The sequence below is a fragment of the Pagrus major genome, chromosome 7 (assembly GCF_040436345.1).
Source record: "Pagrus major chromosome 7, Pma_NU_1.0".
Taxonomy (NCBI): Eukaryota; Metazoa; Chordata; class Actinopteri; order Spariformes; family Sparidae; genus Pagrus; species Pagrus major.
This window is the reverse complement of record NC_133221.1, coordinates 20,393,623-20,407,685: the sequence shown is the minus strand read 5'-3', so window position 1 is coordinate 20,407,685 and position 14,063 is coordinate 20,393,623.

Below are 14,063 nucleotides of genomic sequence, written 5' to 3'. Positions count from 1 at the left end.
ATTACAGCTCAGATATACAAAACCACGGTAACAAGAACAAAAAGGGGCAAGCCAGCAGACTTAGTTTACCACCGTACCAGTTGAGCCAAAAATCCTACGAGGAGAGCTAAACAGCTATTGTCAGTTCTAAAACAAGCAGTTGGCTCAGCTTAGCATCGGCAAGTCTTTGGCAAGTTGCACTCTGTTGCACACTGTAAAGAAATGACTGAAGCCATCACATTTTCTTTTGCTAAATATGCCTTTCCACACAGCTGAGAAGGAAGGTTTCCAACAGCTGCTGTTGTTTACAAAGAAAAGAACCAAGAAATCATTTTTCCATCCTGCCATATAAACCCCTAACACTTCTTTTGTTGCAACTGTGTGTTCCAGGCATGAATAACTCAATATTTTTCACATGGTCAGGAATATCAATACCTGAGAAACATTGTGATAGTATTTTAAAGGTGCATTATGTAGCAATTTGCCTTGTTCCTGTCAAGTTTAAATGAAGTGTGTTGAGTTAACAAGGCAACTGAGTATCTTAGTCTCAGTTCAGTGATGAAGAAAAACGTGAATTCACTTTTGGTAGAATTTTTTTAATGCTTTAAACTTAAATTCTTACACATTGCACCTTTAATACCAGCAGAGACAGACTCTTATTTTAAGTTATGAGCAGAGAGTGAATAGCTTTTGTTCCATTTACAAGGTCGTTTGGCATAACTTCACATTAGATATCAGCTTAGTAAAGGTTATAAGATTGATCTCTCATATAAAAGAGAATCCACCCTACCATTTCTCTTGAACATCTATAGTATACATCACATATTGCATATTTAATATGGACAGTCTGACCAGATTTGTGAGCGACAGATTTTCTCCCCAAAGGGTGTACGGCTAACACGATTAAAATCTTACATAACCTTCCTCCTCCACAGTGACACACATATCGTAGATCTACGTCTTGTTTCACTGACCTTTTTGTGTTCATTGCAAACCATTTAAATGCAGACTACAAGCTGACAGTCTACTGTACATGAAACTGTTGGGCGTCGTCTTCCACCCACCGCAGCTGTCTCCTCTGTGTCACTTGGGCGCCTCCACCTCTACATGAACTGTCACATTCTTCAGTACAACGCCATGTGATTGTTCACCTCTTCTCCCTCTTACGAGTGTGTACGTGTCAACTAGCAAAATAATTTCTCGAGGCTGCTCCCTCTCTCTCCTGTTTTCTTCTTTTTCTTTATCTTACTTTGATGTGCTTGACAGGCTGTGTTAGGCAAGGGTTCCCATGGTAACTGCATGTTAAACAGGCATGCCTGATGTCTGCGCGTTAACCATCGTCAGTGGCGACACTCTCCTCTTTGGTCAGACAGACAAAAAACTGAACTGCGCTGTAGGCACAGAGTGCTGCCTGTCGTTTTCATGTCACTGTGGTGACGAGTGGAGAGATGTTTTGGGTTTTCTTTTTGACTCGCCGAGGAAAAACCCTTAAAAATGCACTGAGGGAAGTGAGGAATCATCCATGCAGAAGAGATTTGACTGTAGAGAGATGGTTGTCTTCAGTTTAATTGAGTGTGACTGTTGTGATAAAGTGGAATATAATCTGGGACTTGGAGGGCTTATCTCTTCATGGGTAAATTGCAGATGATGTTGATTTTTCTAGGTAATTCATTATCACATAAATTCAAAAACAATTACCAAAAGTGCATCTGAATTTACTTATTTCATTGTTTTCGTAACTTGTAATTAGAAAGCTGGACGGTGTACATTCAATGGAGGCACTTCCTACACTTTGTTCTTACTTACTCTGTCCAGTATACTCTGCCCAGCTGCCTGTGACCCCATGACACCCCCCTCATTTGCATAATGAAGCGCAAATGCATAAAGAAATGTAAAAATTAAATACATAAATACATTTGTAAAAAAAAATAGATGGGAAAATGTAAAGGGCGTAATACAGAAAGAAATTAATACATTTAAAAATGAATAAAATGGAAAATTAATTGAAAAAGTAAATAAAAAGGGGAATTACAACAATAAATGGATACAGAAGCAGTTCACACGGAAATATCAATTTATGTTACATTTCATAAAACAATTATTTGAGTAGTATTAACGCCGTGTTTCATGGCATATTAATTCATTTATTTAAAGGTGCGATATGTAAGAATTTTAATTGAAAACAAAATAACTACAAAATGTATCTGTAGCCCCCACCCGTTCTGGACCAACACTGTTCACCACACTGTCTTAGCTGCACGGCTAACTGAGCTAACTAGCTAACGGCAGCTACAGTTAGCAGCAATTAGAGGTAACTCGACAGGTGGCCATTTCTGATATACTGTACCGGCAGTGGAATAACAGCAATACCTATGTGATGTTACGCAATCAGTTAAATAGCACTGCAAGAAATATTACATTTGTGAATCTCAAAATGTTCCACTTCCATCCAGGCTGTCTCAAGGAGGAGCTGATTCAGTTTTAATGGGGTAGTTTGAGCTGATGTGTTAAACTGCAGTATTTTACACACTGTAGACGGCTGTATGAATAGAGCTATATGTAGAGTCCGCAGTCTGCCTTGCTCTGTCTCATCGTATATGTGAGCTGCTGCAGTGTGTTTGTCACTGTGGACTGTGTTTGTCAGTGAGTGTATCAACAGTATGTCGACGTGTCCGACAATCAGTGTCACCCACACAAGTGTCTACACGGTGGTGGTTCTTAAAATAATCTGGTTGTTTTGATAGAAAAATCTGAATCGGTTAGCAGCCCGAGAATCATGTCATATGAATTCAAATTGCTGTTGACCTTTAATGTAATATTCCCATGCCTTGTTACATATCCTGACATGACCTCCTTCACTAAATGGATGTAAGATTACTTTGGTGGTGCAGAATGGAAGATGTGGGATCTTCAACTCATGTAAACTGATTAATTTTTAAGATATTCATCTCATAAATCAAACCATGCGTTTTGACAGCTTATTTTGAGAGATTTCACATCCTGATTGGTTTTAATCAGTGCGGATTAACTTTACAATGACACCACTCCCCCCTCACTCTAATAATCTACGAATTCTGACACGCACATTTACCACCTTCTGTCACTCCGAGCGATAACAAAGCAGACACAGATAAGTTTGCAATCACGCAATCTGTCTTTTCGTATCAGCTCAAAAGGGGAACTTAGCTCCTCAGATGTAGAAAGTTTACTAACCCCTGACATTTCCCCTGCGGTACTGAAGAACCATCCCCATGAGAGAGTGCTTGTACTGTTGATACAGGTAGCACCACCTCCCTCTGGGCTCGCTTTCTCTTGGGGAGGATGAACTTGCAGCCTCATTGGTTCGTAAGTCGCATCATTTATCTCTGTTGTGGTGTGACATGATTTGCAGCAGACTTAACGGTCCTGCTATGCAATCTGCGCCCGAGACTGCTGAGTGCCAAAGGTTTTGAGAATGTGTGTATGTGGTTTCCACTGAACAAGGACATCTTGCCACTCCCACTTCCCCAACCCCCATCACCGTCCCGTACCTGGTTTCACAGAGCCAGCCTCCGCCCGGTGAGGATTGATGGACTGGCTGTGTATGCTATTAGAAGGGAAGAACTGATTACAAAGCTGAGATGTGGAGGGAGCTGCATGATCAAATGGCAAGGCTCATTGAGGAATGTTCTGCGATTGGCTGATACAGTGGGTGGCCTCTGTGGATGTCAGTGTAGATATGCCTACTGTCATTACAGCACTGCCTTTCAGAAACAGCAGCTGCTTTAGAAATGCCTGCCTACACATTTAAAAGATTAAATTAATTGCTATTCATGCTAATAGTTGTGGTAACTATTATAGTCTGACACAGTGTTCATAATATTGTAAGCAACATTTAAAGTTTTGGTGATGCTATGACTCAGTTCAAACAGTAAGAACAGTGTACAAGACGTGAAAAAACTACTATTAATCAGGGTCTACAGCTATGCTATGACTCTGTGTGGTTGTAGTTTGTGCTAAATGCTAACAATGACCATGCTAACATGCTGATGTTTAGCAGCTATAATGTTAACCATGTTCACCATCTTAATTTTGGCCGTTAGCATGCTAACATTAGCACTAAACACACAGAAGTACCACTGAGGTTGATGGGAATGTCATTAGTTTTTCAGGTAGCTGTCATGGTTTGGGTTTTTGGTTTGGTTGTTTTCCTGTTTTATTTTGTAGATCACATCCTAGTGTGTCATGTTTTACTTTCCACTTCCTTTCTTTGTCTTCTTCCTGCCCTTTGTCTTTGTACACCTGTGGTTCAGTTCCCGTGTGTTAAAGCCTGCTTTATTCCTCACTCTTTGTTGGTCCGTCTTTGTCTTCTGTGATCCCGTGTCCGTTCCCTGATCCTCGTGTCTCCTCTGTGTTCCTGATGTGTTTAAGCCATGGGGCTTTAATGGTTTGTCTTTAGCTTTCTTGGATTCTCCTTGTTTCCTTTTTGTCACTTGTCTTTGTGATGTTTGCATCTTGTATTTAGGACTTTGGGACCAGCCAACTGGCATTGCAAAGTTCTGTGATTACAGTGACAACAATATCCCAGAAATGTTCAAATTAGGGATTTGAGCCTCCTTCTGAGGCACAAAATGCTACTAGGTACGTACTTTTCAGTTTTCAGAGAAACATTTAAACTTTTATTTACTGAAAGGCCAAATTAGACCTTCTGAGTTTTACTGCAAAAAGCTCACAGGTACTGGGTAGATAAAAAATTAAATAAAGCTAATCACATACATTTGGAGATGATTATTTAAAATCACATTTAGCTTTGCAACCTGTTATGTCATTAGTGTCCTCTGGAACGCAGACATTTGCCCCGTGCTCGCGAATACTGTGTGTCTCAGTGACAGTTGTCAGATGCAGGCAGATGCTGACAACTAATGAGACGTCATGTAAAAAGGTCCTGAAAACGAGAAAGGTAGAGTCTTTTTTCATTTGACTCTTTGTTGAAAACTGGCGTGTTGCCATGGCAGATCATCAGTCCCTCTGCACTGAACATTTATAATGATAAACACTAAGATTGTTGTTTGTGTGTGTCAATGGCACCATGGGGAGGAATTAACCCCCAGAATGTGCCAGAAATCCATTAGGGTGGCCAACCTGTCCAATTAACTTCCTGGAAAAAAACACAACAAGGGTACTTTTACACTTGGCAGAAGAAGAAGAGACCTGGATCCATTTTTACCGTCGATTAGAATGATCTCTTTAAACGTCCTGAAAACAGACAGGTGGCTCTGTTGGAGCAAACTGTCTTTGTTTCCAAGTGAAAGAGATATCCCTTTAAATCTCCAAATTGACAAATCCTAATTAACAGGAGTAGAGATTGGGGCATGCTTTGTTCACTTTAGTAAAGGATGTAGTCACAAAAAAATGTTCTGGCAAAGGAAGAAGACAGCCTGGAGATCACAGTAGGCAAATTATCTACAGGCTTCCCTCTACACCCCATTATACATGACTTAACTGTTGTCACTTCTACTAATGCTACTCACACTTCTATTCATACTTGTACCAAGATTAATTATTCAGCAATATTTAAACTTAATAAAAGGCTCGCATCGTGATAAGCAAAGAGCAATGATAAAAAAGCCTAACCCTTCTATAGAAATGAGAATTAAAGGTCATAATTTTTATTATAACTCACATCATAATCTTGTAAGTGAGGATGGTCATAAACTGATGCACCCTTATGTGACAAGGCCTTTTTTAGTCAAAATATCCGTTAAATGGGCCATTGTGGGATGATAATAATTACCTTTGCCAAGCTGAGGTTATGTTTCTGCCATTAGTTGGTTTGTCAGCACGATTACACAAAAACTACTGAACAGATTTTCATGAAACTTGGATGTAGGATGTGTCTCAGCTCAGAATAAACCCCATTCACTTTTGGTGTGGATCTGGATAAAGCGACAGATCCAGGATTTGTTTCTCACTTTCTTTAACATTGCAAGGCATTTTTCAATTCCCCAGGGAGTAATGCATGGGTCTTGACAAAATATATGATATTTAGGTGGCTGATATCTACGAGTGAGTGCAATTTGATGTGAATCCTAGATCTGATAAAGATCAGATCAGATAAAGATCAGATAAAGATCTGGATCTAGCGGATTTAAAAATATGTTTTATTTGATATTTGATTAGGCTTAAAGGTGTAATATGTAAGCATTAGCCACCTGGCGAATTCATAATCAAAACAAGTACATGTAGGAGTCTAGCGCTGTTGCCCCACAGCAAGAAAGACCTGGGTTCGAGACTGGACAGGGCCTTTCTGTGTGGAGTTTGCATGTTCTGTGCATTATTCTAGTTATTTTTTGTTTGTTTTCAACTAAAACTCTTACATATTGCACATTTAATTGAATTGAATGGAACTGTTGGGCCATGGCGGAGGTATACGCTCTACTCAGTGCAATTTTAGTTTAAAATATGTTATTAAGCTGAACTAAATCAGCTTTTTTCACTTACCCCTTATGGTTTTTCATCACTATTAAGTGGTGTTGAGCACCCCAAATTTAACTTGTCCACATCTAGTCCGTGTGTATCAGACATTGCTCCATGTGTCTGAGTGGGGACATTTTTTTTTTGTAATTTAAGTGAACTGATCCTTTGAGCATCTTATAATAAAAGCACTGTGACAACGGGGGGAAGCTGCTGGAATCACTGGTTTGTTATATGGAAACACGTATTGCATTTGCGAATAAGGTGACCAAGTGGAAACAAGTAATAATGAGATGCACTATGGGGTCTAAAACTCATGGGGAGATGATGTGAGAAATGCTTGTGAAGAGGATGATGCAGGCAGCTGTCAAAAAAAAAGAATAGTGCAAATTTGGCTCGTTCAAGCTTGGAATGTCTGATCTGCAGAGTTAAATGCTGCACTTTGAGCTAAAAGCTGTAAAATAGAGCAATCAACGGCATCCACAGCGAGAGGGGAGGCAGTTCTGTTGTGCTTACGAGAGCTCTAAAACCTGACAGATGTTTTTTTTTAAAAATCTAAGTGGATTATTGTTTAGAAATATTGGAGGTTATCTACCTAGATTTTGATATACAGCTTAAAACCTTTTTAAATTGGTTTAAAACACCTCTTGAGTCTGGCACTTTCCTGATCTTACAACACATTTCCTGCAAAGCTTTGATCTTGTGACCTGAAGAGGTGCTGATGACATTATGACTCCTGCTTTCGTCACATTTTACTCTCCCGCTGAGCACCAGGCTCCCTTTTATTTTCAGTATACTCTGGAGGAAAGCAACACTTGACGCTGTTAGCACATGCACAGTTTCCTGACAGCATAATGTGTTTGAGGAGCAAGAGGAATCCACAATCTGTGTTTCCCTGCTCCACTGTGACATATTTTTGAGATGTTATATTTGACAGATTTCTCCTGCCCACCTCCTGATGAATGATGGCCCTTTGGCCAACTGACGCCTGCCTGACGACGCATCAATTTTTAGGGGCCACTAAATTGACAGACTCTTTGTTTGAGAGATGGCATGAAGACAAATGGGCACCGGCAGGCGCCGGTGAACGGTGCATCATGGACATCATTCTGCCCTAGATGATCAGCGATCATGTCCGTTACTATCTGGCAATTTATCTGAGCTGCCCCGCTGCAGACGTTGAGTGTTTCGGGGCGTCACATTGCCTCCATTTCGCTACCTTTTGTTGGAGAGGAGTTGACGTTGTGCAGTTTGAGACGTCTTTCCTCTTCAGTGAGTGCGGTTTCAAAGTCTTGCAGTTGATTCCAGCTTACATCAGGAGAGCCTCGCTGCTGCTTGGTAATGATCACTGTGTATCTTGACTGACTCTGAAATGTAGAGCGCAGAGGAGGTCATCTCCAGAGATAGACTGACATGGCGACGTTGATAGAGACCTGAATGTGAGGACTCAATGATAGGGAAGTCTGTGTGCTGTGTGCCTAGGAGGATAATGTGCAGGAACGAGGCTGAATCTTGCTTATCTGAGTCTTATCTTGAAAGATTTTTGATGCCTGCAGTGTTTTGTAACACACTTGAAAAGGCGACACTTCTTATGGAAACAAAGCATATTCATTTGAAGATATGATCTGTTCTTTTTGTCAGTCTTAGACATCACAGACACTGGATTTATCATTTTTAGTGTTGACCTAAAAAGACAGTCAATATTTCCAACAAAGTGTAATGTGATGAAAAATGTTTGAAATGTGTCGGCAAGCAATTTGCCTCAGAAAAATTAAAGTTTAAAGGTGTCATATTTCCATAGTCTTCTCTGGTGTAACAGTCAGCCGTCAGACTCACGGCTCCCTCCCATCCAGAAAGAACTGTGAGTTTTTTTCACAGGTGAACGTGCTGAGTGTTGGTGCATTATGTGTGCCAACACGATCAGGTCAAGTTCATTTTAGGGGGAAATTGTGAGGTTTTAACAACCAGTGGTGGCTGTGGCTTCATTCTGCAGTTTAAAGTGACACATGGTGTGCTGAATTGCATTTCTCGCAGTGAAGGAAACGCTTTTAAAAAAGCAATTTATGTAGGGAAAATGATATTTACAAAAAAATATATATAATTGAACAGTTCACTCAGTGAGCTTTTATGTCTGGTCAAAATGGGACTTTGCCCCTGTCACAAACAGTGAAAAAACATTAAAACAAAGGTTATAACTCACACATTTGAATTTGTATTTAGCAAACACTAATATGTAGACTGCAATAAGACCCTATGAAACTATTAGCGCTAATTATTTGGTACATGAACTGAAACATGATGAATTCCAGACTAAACATTCTGTACTGAATGTTTAAGAAAGAAAACATGTATCTGTGAAGCCGATACAGTGCTGAGACTGTTAATGAGATATTAGGAGGATCGACACCTAACTCAGTCAAGATAAAATTAAGGTAGAAGCTTCAAAAGTACTATTGATTGCATGAATATTGCAATTGGCTGCATTTATATTTTATATTATATGATATTTTGGCGGAGTCAAGGTGTCCATCTTGTAGCAGCAGTTTCACAGTTAGAAGATTAAAGCACCTGGAAACTAGTTTTGAATCTTAAGCAGCTATGGTCAGTATTTTTTAGAATACCAATGGCTAAATTTATGATTTGTAATGTAAAAGGGTGAGGCTCATGGTGAACTACAAACAAACTCAGCTCTATAAAGCTTTATAGTGTTGTTCAGGTCATTGTTTTTGGTTTTCCAGTCCCCTTGCTTCACTCTCACCACTCTCATAAACACTTTGTCCACCTAATTGGCTCTGGTTCTTGAACCGATCAGTTCAAGACCCTGTGAACATTGATCCGATCCAGCGAAATTGCTTGTGTTTCTACTAGTTTTGAGGATTAACTGAGGGCATTGCACAATTTTAACAACATCCTAAATATGACTATATATGTGAACTTTTCGGTTCACACTTCAGGTCAAAGACAACCTGCCAGCTATCTCTTGAACCTGTTGGAAACCAACTTTTCAGGTTTTGGAACCAATTTATTTTTGGTTAAAATGCTCAGAACGGTGTAAAATTAACTGGAACAGATTATATGTTGGTGGAAAGTCCCTAACAGTGTTGTTTTCAGCCCACCAGCAACAAAAAGCTCTTAACCTACTGTACGCTACCTGCCCAGCACCAAATGGCAGACAGGAACAATTCGCAGCTAGCTGGTGAGCTGGAGTGTTTAGCTGCTGAACAGCCAGATATTTTCTTCAGGAGTTAACAGAGCTAAAAGGAGAATGAATACTGGATGTTTAACAGTAAATGTTTATTAATATTCATCATAAACACCTTAATTATTATTTATTAACACTCAAAAAGTTAGCTAATGTGCTTTGTTAGGACTGTGTGGGTGTCGCTTGCTCAGATTTGACTTTTGCTTTTGATTCTAATCTTGCCCAATTATTTTGATTGGTTCATCCAAAATCGTGACATCACCTCTTTCCAACAGTGCCCCGCCCACTTGTAATGAGGCAGAAGAGAACAGACGGCAAAACAACGAAAGAAACTGTGAAACAACCAAAGTGTTATTACGTTCAGTGAAATAGATTTTAAGATAGTGAGTAGTGTTCATTCAGCAGCGACAATAAACAGTGAAAATGGGCTGCAAAGCTTCCCCTTTTGTTCTATCAATACCACATCGACTTCTGTCTCCTGGTGTCTCCTGCAATTACTATCAGATGTGGTCTGGGACTGCTGCGACCTTTAGTTCGTTATAGGTGCAATCGGTTTTCATCAGGCCAAAAACCCCCCGACACACACATGCACAGTACAGTGCCCACACAGTTTGAGATTAATAGACAAGAACTGAAGTAGAGAAGAAGCCGTCTGGGATTGTTTAGGTCTGCTATGACTCAACCAAGTGTTTGAACCTGAAGTACAGTATCACAGTGGTGTGTGAGTGAAATGATATCCATCAGTTAGATAACTGTTCTTATATAAGCATTTTTCCACATCTAGTCTGGCAAGGTTTTTAATTTGGTCACTTCTGAAGTAAAAATAAAAAAGTATTTCTGTCTTATTCAAGTAAAGAAAAGTCAACTCAGGTAATGCAACTATTTTTGGAGGCCTCCACAATGTTTCCAGAGCTTCACCTACCCAGACGCTGTCATACTTCACAGAGACTGTCCTTGACATGTGCTCTTTGAAGTTGATGAACCAAATGGCCCCAGAAGGTTTTGTGGAGAAAGACCTGTAATGGGAGTCTGTTTGAAGACAATGACTGTTATAGGAATTTTGAGTCTAAGCAGCCGCAGCACCTCACACACCTCAGTCTCCATCATCTCCCTCACACAGATGATTAGTTGTGCGGAGACCAGAACTGATGTGGAGTCGGAGTGATTGAATCACAAAGTGGCCCAAATGAAAGAATTGATTGGCCTCGCGATCATGATGTGTGTGAAATGAGCGCCCTAAAGTCTCTGACACTGATCTATTAAAATTCTTCTCAAGTTTGCGCGTGATTCACTGATACATTGTTCTGACAGCTGCTTCATGGGGGCTGACATTGGCACCGAGTGAGGGTATTACATTGGGCAGATGTGATTGGCTCACATGAGCAGAGTTCGGGAGAAATGAGATCAGATTAGAGATGTCAAGGTAAAAGAATGGAATCTGAATCATATTTGCTGTGTTCTTTAGTGACAGCATAAAATGAGTTTTTGAAGGGTCCAAGAATCATTTTATGTAACCACAGTGCCCCGGGTTTGAGTCCAGACAGGGTCCTCTTACAAACATCGACACTTTACAATTGATCAAGCCTAACAGGAGGCTGCGTTGAACATATAATGTATGCGGACTGTTTGCAACACTACACACCAGGCGTGAGAGCAATGTGTTAGTGATGCGTGTTTGCCGTGGAGCTTTATAAGCGTAAAAATAGGCCAGTCTTCTATTTATATTTTTACCTGAGGTGTGGACGACCCTTTTATACAGAAATGGGTCATGAAGTGTTGATATTTTGTTAAAAGAAACTATTTGTATACAGGAAATGACTCTAGCTGGCCTCCACTTTGGGGTCTTGATCACCCTGCTGGCATTTGACTAGAAGCTGGTGGTTGCTGCGTCACTTTATTTAGCTCACTGTAGTCGGTAGATGTTTACTTACCCATATTACACAAACTTGCTGAAAAGTTTCACAGTGCTTTGCAATCCCATAAATGAAAGCTCCCCATCTTGTTTTGCTGGTGACTCACACAACACTACGCCGTATGAGCACTGCAGGTCTAGACGGTAAGAAAAAAAATTAAAAAATTCTGCTGCATCAGCTCCGTTCACGGTCTTCATAAAAAGTGTTCATTGCCGCCAGTGTAAAAGTCTGAAATGTCTTTAGTCGTGCAGGTATTTGGCCATAAACCAAATGTTATGCTGATGGAAGAATGGACCCAAACACAAAACACACAGAGGCAGGCAGGTAAAGGAACAAAATTAATGCTTAATGCTGAAAACATAAGTCCAAAATCCAGGTAACAAAAGGACAGACAAAGGAAATTCCCCAAAAACTAAAGAGAAATGAACTAAACAGGATATGGCAATTAAAAATTTGTCAATATATGATGATGAATTAATCCCCAAATTCTAATAAAATGTGCTGTATAAATATAGATAGAGTTGAATTGTTGTTCCCACTGAACTCGTGAATCTACACTATGACTTTGAGATCTTTTTTAGACATTTTTTGATGAGATACTCATCAGTAAGCTCCATGGGGTGTTTTGTTTCCCAGCTATTCTGCTTCTTCATAGAGCACTGTACTATATATAGGATGCATTCATGAAAAGTGGCTGCTTCCCTTGTCTGACTTTGACATTGTTTCACTGCATAAACATGAGTCATACAGACAAATCTAGACAACATCTGTCTTGGAGTATATGTAACTTTACCACTCTAATCTGACCCACGAAGAAAAAGAGAATATCCTCTAAAATCTATTATATTATTATTCAACAATTAGATAAATCAAACAACCTCAGGCCCTTCAAAGCTGTGAAGGAACACTGCACGGTGTGAGTGTGACATCTGCCGTCCTCGCCGAGCCAGACTGTACTCCCCTTTGATCCGGCTTCATTATGCAGAGGGAGGCTGACCTATCATGAAAGCTGAGACGTGCTGCGTTCCAGCCTCCCAAATTGTACACACAGAGATGTACTCAGGCAGCTGTTTGAGGAAAAACTTGTTAATTAGAGCCTTATCGTTGGTTGGAATACTACTATCTCTTTTTCCTGGTTTACAAACACTTTGTTATTATTACACCACGTTATTAGACCAAATTAAGCTTCTGTTTTGCTCCTCCCTAATGACAGTTTTCCCTGGAAGCTTTGTACTTTTTATCAGCGCTACCCATGTCCCCTCCTCACTAATCCCTTCCTCTCATTAACCTCTTGCTTCACTTAAGCTTTTTTTTTTTTTTCAGGTTTTTTATTACAAACATCTTCAGGATGTGTTTGATAAGGTACAAATTTAGAGCAGGTGATATTTCTCATGTTCAACATAACAAGTGATGACAGTTTGCTCTAAAGTGAAAAGCATGTGTTATATTTTATAGGTTGTCATTAAAGGTGCTCTTTGTAAGAAAAAAATCAAAGACTCAAAAATCTGCTTTTCTTTTACAAAGCGTACATTTAAAGGGTAACTCCACCAATTTAAGAATTGGCCACCTGTCAAAGTCACACTCAAAGCAAAAAAGGAGCAGCATATCACCTGAGTAACCACTAAATGTTAGCTCAGTTAGCCGAAGAGCTAGCGGTGCAGACTGGGAGCTCGGGGAAGAGATGTGTGTTGGCGCCACTAGCGCAGGAGCTTTAGAGCAGGACGGACTGGGGCTAGCTGGTTAGCATGCTTAACTCTCTGCAACACATTAATGGACGTCATAATGTCAAAACTGTAATTTCTTCACATTCTTTTGATCATTTTCTTTTGAATGTTTTTAACTAAATTCTTACATACTGCCCCTTTTAAGTGTGTGAAAAACACTGCATTTGTGAAAAAAACATAGCGTAAAGCCTCTTGTGGTTACCGGGGAAGCTGCAGATAATCTGATAAACTGCCCCCAAGTTGCATTATGGGTAATGCACCAGGCACCAGGTTTCCACTGGTCTAGCATTGCACTCCTATACCACTGTCAAATCGATACAGCAGGACCAGCTATACCACCTTTTTTATTCCCTGATTCTTCTTATTTTTCAAAATCTGTCGCCCACATTACCCATGATACACTTCACCTGGAGCCACAAAAGGCTTTATACTACTTTTTCACATATGCAGTAGTACTCCCCAAGACATGTAAACACACTTTAATGTGTAAAAATGGTGGAGTTACCCTTTAAGTTGGAGCTCTTCTGCTTTTGAGCAACATTAAACATGCCTTAGGCTAACACATTTCCTGGAGTTACTTTGGAAGAAACTGCTACATTATACAGTAGAGTTTACATTTCCAGCACAGAGCCTCTCTTCTCTTAAGCCTGAAAAATGGGGATGTTCTAAGATAAACAATATACTCGAGCAATTGCCACCCATGCTTCTGCAGCGGGACTACTGCACATAAAGCTCTGCATTACTATCTCATCAAATTCCAGTCCGTCTAGAAAAAAATGGCTTAAGTGGAGA